A 7485-nucleotide genomic window follows, 5' to 3' on the forward strand; every position below is an offset into this window, starting at 1 on the left:
CTTTTAAATAATTAATATGAGATGGTATATATATTGACTTCTATCAAGATAATATTTTATTCTAAACTGCATTTGATCAACTTATGTCAAGCAAACTAATTCAACTTATCTAGAGGTGCAACTTGAATCGATGGATTGGTTTGAACGTTTTCAACCCCAACTCTAAATAAGACCTTCATCTTTTTCGAAATAAAATCTCAAGTTAAGAAATACCCAATCTAATCAAATTTGTGTCGAGCTTTTTATATTTTATATTTTTAATTATTATTATTAAGGAGTGTGAAGAAGGTTCAAAATTATTATAATAATTTAGAAAATGAAGAGTTCCGAATCCAAGACGCATGAGGGATAGGATATTAGACTACAATAAAAGTGTAATCAATGTAAAATATAAACAACACTATCGTTGTAAGCTAAGGCTTTATTTGACCCTTGAATTACAAATCTCGAGCATACGTCCTGTGTTCAAAACTCTGCCTTATCCTAAATTATCGTAATAGATTTCTAACTCTCCCTCTCCTTCTAAAAATGGTTTAAAAAAATTAAAAATTAAAAAACCTCCAAAACTTAGAATTTTTTTGAAACTTGAATTCAAATGCTTATGAAAGAAATGGCATATCAAATAAATGTATAGAAAACAAAACCTTATTTACATAAGGACCCACTAAATCTATAAAAATAACATAAAGGACTAGTGAAAATTAAAATTATGGACCCCAATGAAGGTGTAATCAATGTAAAACGTTAACAGATGCAAAAGTGGAAAGAGAGAGAGGTCGACAAGAATAATGATATTGCAAATGCAAGAGGGAAAAGGCTTAAGCTGCCTTTAATATTCAAGGACTATCCTCGTGATCTAATGGACATTGTGACTGTCCCATTGGCATCCAAAGTCTGCCCTTACTATTTAGGGTTACCCCACACTACCTTATTACGTGCATTGGAAACGTTCTTTTTTACTATCACATCCCAACTTAGAAAATTATTTACACGGACATCCCATGCCGGCCCTATGCTTTTTCAATATGAACATAAGGAGCTACGTCGCTACGGAGTAGTTTGGGCTGAGCCGCCCAGCCTAGACTTCCCTCGAAGTGGCCAACTTCATACTAAGGTAATCTTCAACCGATTCGGCCAGAGGGTTATAGAATTAAAAATAGCCTGAAATGACATGACATAAAAATCATCTTCAACCGAGGGCTAGTGATGAGTAGATTTTATATTATATATTTTACCCTAATCTTAGTATATTTTGGTTAATATATTGGAAGAATTTTGATACTTTGAATTGTATTTTTAATATAGGACTTTCGACTTCCTCTGGAGCAAAACAGGACCAAATGGACGAATTTTGGAGTAATTCCAGTTGGAGGACGTTCGTGAGTCACTTAGCTTGATCGTATCAAAATTTGGGATTTTTCCACCAAGCGGTTATTTTCTGGCGATGAAATAAAGAAGCAGCGCGCAGTGCTGGAAAATGACGTTTTTTGGCTTAAATGACGTTTTTGGAGCCCAAGATGACCTTGGATGGGTTCGTGGCCTTCTGGAAAAGTATTCAGAATATTCCAAACATTAAATCCAGCTATATTGGGCCAGTTTTGGAGCAGCTTATGGGCCAAAACGTGGCTGTTCAGATTTTAGACGAATTTTACTATTTTTATTTAGGGTTTTTATTAATTTTAGTTTGCTAGGGTTTGTGTGGTGGCTTAGCAAATATATTGCTTGGCCCTCTACAGTTTTAGGGGACGCTTTATTTTATGCAATATTGGAGACAGAGAGAAGTGCTAGGGTTTTGAAGATTTTCTACTTGAAGGTGTTTTCAATCATTTTCTTAATAGATATTTCTATGATTTCAATTATGAATATGCGGAACTAATTCCTTTTGTTAGGGCGAAGCCTTGAGCCTTAGCATGAATATGTGATTTTTATTTAATTGCTTATGATTGATTGCATGCATATTTTGAATTGTTAATCACCGGGATAAAAACTATCTAATTGTCTTAATGCCTGATCACCATTAGGATCTTTAGAAAAGTAATTTGATGCAATTTTGGTCGGAAGGTTCCCTGAAATTGACGCTGGCTTCTTGTGATTAATAATTGTAATTTCTCTTAAGATGAATATCACGTCTTAAGGATTGCATGATTTTTCAAAGGATTTTCATAAAGCATAATGAGTCTTTCATGTTTAGATTTGATCCGAACGTCCGGACGGGTTGCATGTTAGATATACGTTCTATGTTGGAGGTTCCAAGTAGAATATGAATTAGGAAAATTTAACCTTCAAAGTAGCATGTATAGATCATAAGTAATGGGTAAAAATTCATAAGATTGCTAGGTGATGGTGGAACCCTAGTGCTTTCTTAATTTGATTTTCTCATAACTGTTTTCTTCTCTCTAGTCCTAATATTGCAGATTATTTATTTTAATTCATTAAATTCGTTTTTATTTTAATTAGGTTATAAAATCAATCACTTCAATTTCTACTTTACAATAATTAAATGAAATCTGATTAGTTCGAATTATTTAATAATCCCTGTGGAGATGACCTTGCGAAATCCGTTTATACTACAATAACCTTGTGATTCTTGCAAGTAAAATAGGAGATTTAAGCCTGTTCACATGAGTAGTAAAAATCCCTATCAGCTAGGCTAAAAGGCTCGTGGGCCCCACCAGGAAAAAAATACCAAATCAGGCCAACCGGCTGGTCCAATCTAGCTAGCCAGCCAACTATGGCCCCCCCAAGGTTTGAATTGCAACGGCTAGCTAACGGCAGGTAGCCGTTGGAATTGAATTTTTATTTTTGGACAAAATTTAAAAAATAAAAAATTCGAATTTTTTTCCTATAACTACGTAAGCCATGAAACAACATTAAATAATATGGAAGATCATTAAACAACATCAAACTTAAATAACATTAAAAAAAAAAATTAACAACATGAAACTTAAGCAACATTAAAAAAAAAAACATTTAACAACATAAACTTAAACGCCTACTTCATACTTCTTTTGGCCCAAAGATGTGCAACAAGATCTTGTTGTAGGTACTTTTTTGTGGCATGCGAACGTATCATTCTATAGCGCATCATGTACTCATTTAAAGAGATATTACTAGTTCTTGGATTCAAAGGAAAATTAAGTCCATCATATATTTTTGCATGAGCCCTCCTTGGCCTATTTGGATCATCTTGGTCGTCATCAGACTCTCCATCAATATAGCCATCTCGCTCATCCTCCACAATCATGTTGTGTAATATGATGCACGACATCATGATGGAGTTCAATTTTTCTCGACTCCACCTTCTTACCAGTTCCTTAATGATCTTCCACCGTGTTTGTAGAATATCGAAAGCTCTCTCAACATCTTTCCGGTATGCATCTTGGTGTAAGGTAAACCACCTTTGGGCGTCATCCACATGGTTTGCAATTGCTTGGATAAGTGTCGCCCACTTTGGATATATGTCATATGCCAAGTAATACCCCATATTGTACTGACGCTCGTTGATGTAGTAGTCAAGTTAAGGTGATTTACCCTCCGTCAGGTTATTGAAGAGAGGTGAATGCCTAATAACTGTAATGTCATTTTGGAATCCTAGGACTCCAAAGAAAGAATGTCAGATCCATGTAGGGGTGGATTTTTTTGCCAAATTGCCGTGCCAACCGAATTGCCAACCGTGCCATACCGATTTTGTGCCAAATTTTTTGTACCAATCGGTAATGGTACGGTATTGTACCGTACTGAAATTTCTTGGTACGGTATTGGTAATGGATACCATTACCACGGTATTACCGTACCATACGGAAAATACAATATAATTTATAATTTATAATTTATATAATACATAATTATATAACACATATTTATAATATTCCAATAATTTGAAAATAAAACCCTACTTATATTAGCATTGTTGTTGGTGACTTTGATCTCTTAAAATTGTGGAAATCAAACACAAAAGAGTTCCTAATTCTTTCACAAATAGCCAAAATATCTTTGTAACCCCCACTTCTACTGTTGCTAGTGAAAATGCATTTAGTCTAGGGAGGAGGGTTGTGAACCCTTTTAGGGTATTCTTGACTCCTAAAATAATTGAGGCATTAGTGTGTACTAGTGGTTGGCTTAGGGCAGGTGAAGTAAACTTCTACAAGGACCAACGAAAGATATGCTTCAATTTTACAAGGAAATAGATGATGAGAAAACAAGAAAGATATGCTTTAATTTTTTTAGTAAATTTGTTATTAAATGATTTTCAACTTTAATTCTTCTTGCTACTAATTAATATGTTTTCTTTGTTTGTAATGTAAGCTTGATAGAAACTCCATCTTGTACAAGTTCAATGCCTCCTCCAAAAGCTTCGACATCTCAAGCTTGAAAAACTGATCAATGAATTCTCCTTCTTGAAGTTTACTTCCAATTTTCATTTGGTTTGAAACTTTAATTTCTATTTGGATTGTTAACTTCTATTTGTTTTGGTTCGTAACTTCTATTTGGATTGTAAGCTTAATTTTCATGATGAATCTTGATGCTTCATTTGAATTATTATATGTGTGAATTGTGAATGATGAATAATAGATGAATTTAATCTATAATGCATGAGATAAAGGTAAAAAAAAAAAAACGTTTTGCCCTTGAAATGGGTTCAAAAAACAAAAACAAATTTTGTCTCAAAACAAAATGGCAATTACCATTGCCATACTATGCCAACCAAACTTTTGGCAATACCGAACTTCGGTATACCGAAAGTTTGGTACGGTAATGGTAATAGATTTTACCAAACCGAAAGTTTGGTACGGTAATTGGTACAAGGGTTTTGGTACGGTAACCGTACCGAACCCACCCCTAGATCCATGTGTCAAATGACGTAACCGCCTCTAACACAATAGTTGGCTTTCTCGATCTTCCACTAAAGCCTCATTGCCATCTTGTGGGACAGTTCTTCCACTGCCAATGCATGCAATCTAATGACCCTATCATGCTCGAAAAGCCACGGTCTTCAGCTATGCGAATGAGCCAATCCAAATCTTCTTAATTTGGTTGACGGAGGTATTCCTCTTTGTAAAGCTGAACAACTGTGTGACAAAATTCAGCAAGATTATCAAGGCATGTAGACTCAGACATACCATATGTATCATCCATCGCATCAGTTGAGGAGGTACATGCCAGCATTCGGAGTGCAATATTAACCTTCTGATGAGGTGAGAAACCAGGGCGGCATGCTTTGTCCAGTTTATGTCGAAAGTATGGATTGACATGTTGGACATCATGAAGTAAACACTCGAAGACATGACACTTCATCTAGAAGTGACATCTAAAATTCTTTTGGGTGTACACCAAGTTGGGGTTGAAGTAGTTGTTTATCAGATTCTCATGTGCCATCTCTCTATTTCGTGGCTTGTAATCGCGACTAGAAACAGAGCCACCCTATTGAGGTTGTTATTCAGTTTCCTCACACGCCATGACCCCAGCCATGGCTGCCATATATGATGTATTGCGTTATGCTTCATCTTCTTCATCGGACTCCTCATATTCTTGACTCATATGTGCCCATTCATCTTCCAATTCGAAATTGGATGAGGACCCCCAGTTGGAATACGAAGGGGATCCAAAGTTGGAATTCATTGCAAACTTGAATTGAAAAAGATTGAATTGAAATAGATATTGGAGAGGACAAAGTTGAAGGTGTGTGAATTATAGGCCAATATCCACCCTATTTTTGGACATTGGAAGTTGAAGTTAAGAAGTGTCACACATATAAAAATCCTATATAAAACTCCCACAACCAATTACATCTCGACATGTGACACTCGAAATCCTATCCGAAAAATTATTGAGATTATATATCAACAAGAAATATGGAGAGTTACTCACATATTGACACATGACACTTGAAATCCGAGACGTAAAATTATTAAGATTCCTTATCGATAAGAAATCTGCAAAGTTACTCACATATCGATATGTGACACTCGAAATTCGAGACATAAAATTATTGAGATTCTATCTCGAAAAATTATTGACATTCCATCTTGAAAAATTATTGAGGTAGTTTAATTTAAGTAACCATATTAATTCAATCAAATAATAAATTATGTTTGGCCTATGACCCTTTGGCCCCCTCAGTTGAAGATGATTTTTTGTCACAGGGCTATGTTTTGCCTATAGCCCTTTGGCCCCTTGGTTAGAGATGGTAAGAAATATGGTATGACACTGTTCATTAAAATATTAATTTCTTGGAGGGTGATGGCTATAGGGCTAAAATGAGCCCTATAACCCTCCTTTGGTTGGAGATGGCCTAAGGAGATCAGCATAATGACGGAATTTATTGGCGATGCATGAATTGGTATAGATAACGCTATCTTAATCTTACGAAAAATTACTTTGCTATGTGGTGAGCAACTGACCACCATCGTTTAGGTTTGGTATGATTTTGTCCTCATCATCCTCTTTTTTAAACCTAAACCTCAAGTCTCTCTGACTTTTTCCTCTATCCTTCCACTGATCCTTGGACTAAAGTCTTCGTCAAAGCTCACAAGCAACGGATTGCCTGAACTCCATAGGAGCCACCAACCTCAATTAAACCCAATGAAAGAAATTAAAGTAAAAATGTCGAATTAGAGCCATGAGTTTGGGACCATCCTGGTCCCTTCATGGCTCCGCCTCTAATGACAAAGTTTGGTATGGTAAAGAGTATCACTATATTCACTACAAGGGTAGTAACAATATTAATTGTAAGACAATTTGACATGTCATGTTGTGAGATGTTACAATGTTACATTTACAACAAGAACGATTTGTTTCGATCGGAAGTGCTAGCTTGTTGAAATCCGAAAGAAATATTATGTTAGTTTTATCTTACTCGTAAATTGTCTTAGGGTTACCCAAAGTGGTGAAGATGAGTGAGAAATAAGATCTAGACTAAGTTAACAAGTCAAGAGTTCAGTTTCCTTCCTGATTCCATGATTCTCGTCCCTTCATATGTGATCTTAAATTCCTCATCTCAGTCCAATGACTCCAAACTGCAAAACTTCGCCCAAAAAACAAGAGCCCGTACTAGAAAAAGGATTGTTGATTTGGGCCAAACGTAGAAGGCCTGAAAACCACAAACATATCTTGGCCGGCCCACTTTTGGATCATCTTGAATTTGACATAGAATGACAAAGTGGGCTGAGTTTCCTTGGCAATTGGCCCAAAAAATTCTATCACCTCGCCATAAATCTACAAGCGTGCGTTTGTTTGCCTTCATTAAACTTCATTAGACTAGACTGGATTATAGATAAGAGTAGTCCATGTTTGTTACTTGAAGCAGATAACATGAGTATTTTGTTATTTATAATGGGTTCTTTTTTTCCATTTTTTTATTATCTTGCTTTTTAGTCCAGCACTGCATCAAACGGTTCACTAAGTTAGTTCAACTTAGTCTACTAAGCCACTACAGCTTAGTCGCTAATCCAGTTTAAAATAGTCCGGTACAACAAACACACCCAC

General features: G+C 35.6%; 1 long non-coding RNA gene across 1 annotated transcript; it reads left to right on the forward strand.

Moving 5' to 3' along the window:
* The first annotated feature begins 1073 nt into the window (after nt 1-1073).
* Nucleotides 1074-1888, forward strand: LOC126600535 (uncharacterized). The gene is made up of 2 exons (XR_007615463.1): nt 1074-1114; nt 1335-1888. It is a non-coding gene; the product is annotated as an uncharacterized LOC126600535 (long non-coding RNA).
* The last annotated feature ends 5597 nt before the right edge of the window (nt 1889-7485 follow it).

This window comes from Malus sylvestris, chromosome 14 (genome assembly GCF_916048215.2).
Source record: "Malus sylvestris chromosome 14, drMalSylv7.2, whole genome shotgun sequence".
NCBI classification, from domain to species: domain Eukaryota; kingdom Viridiplantae; phylum Streptophyta; class Magnoliopsida; order Rosales; family Rosaceae; genus Malus; species Malus sylvestris.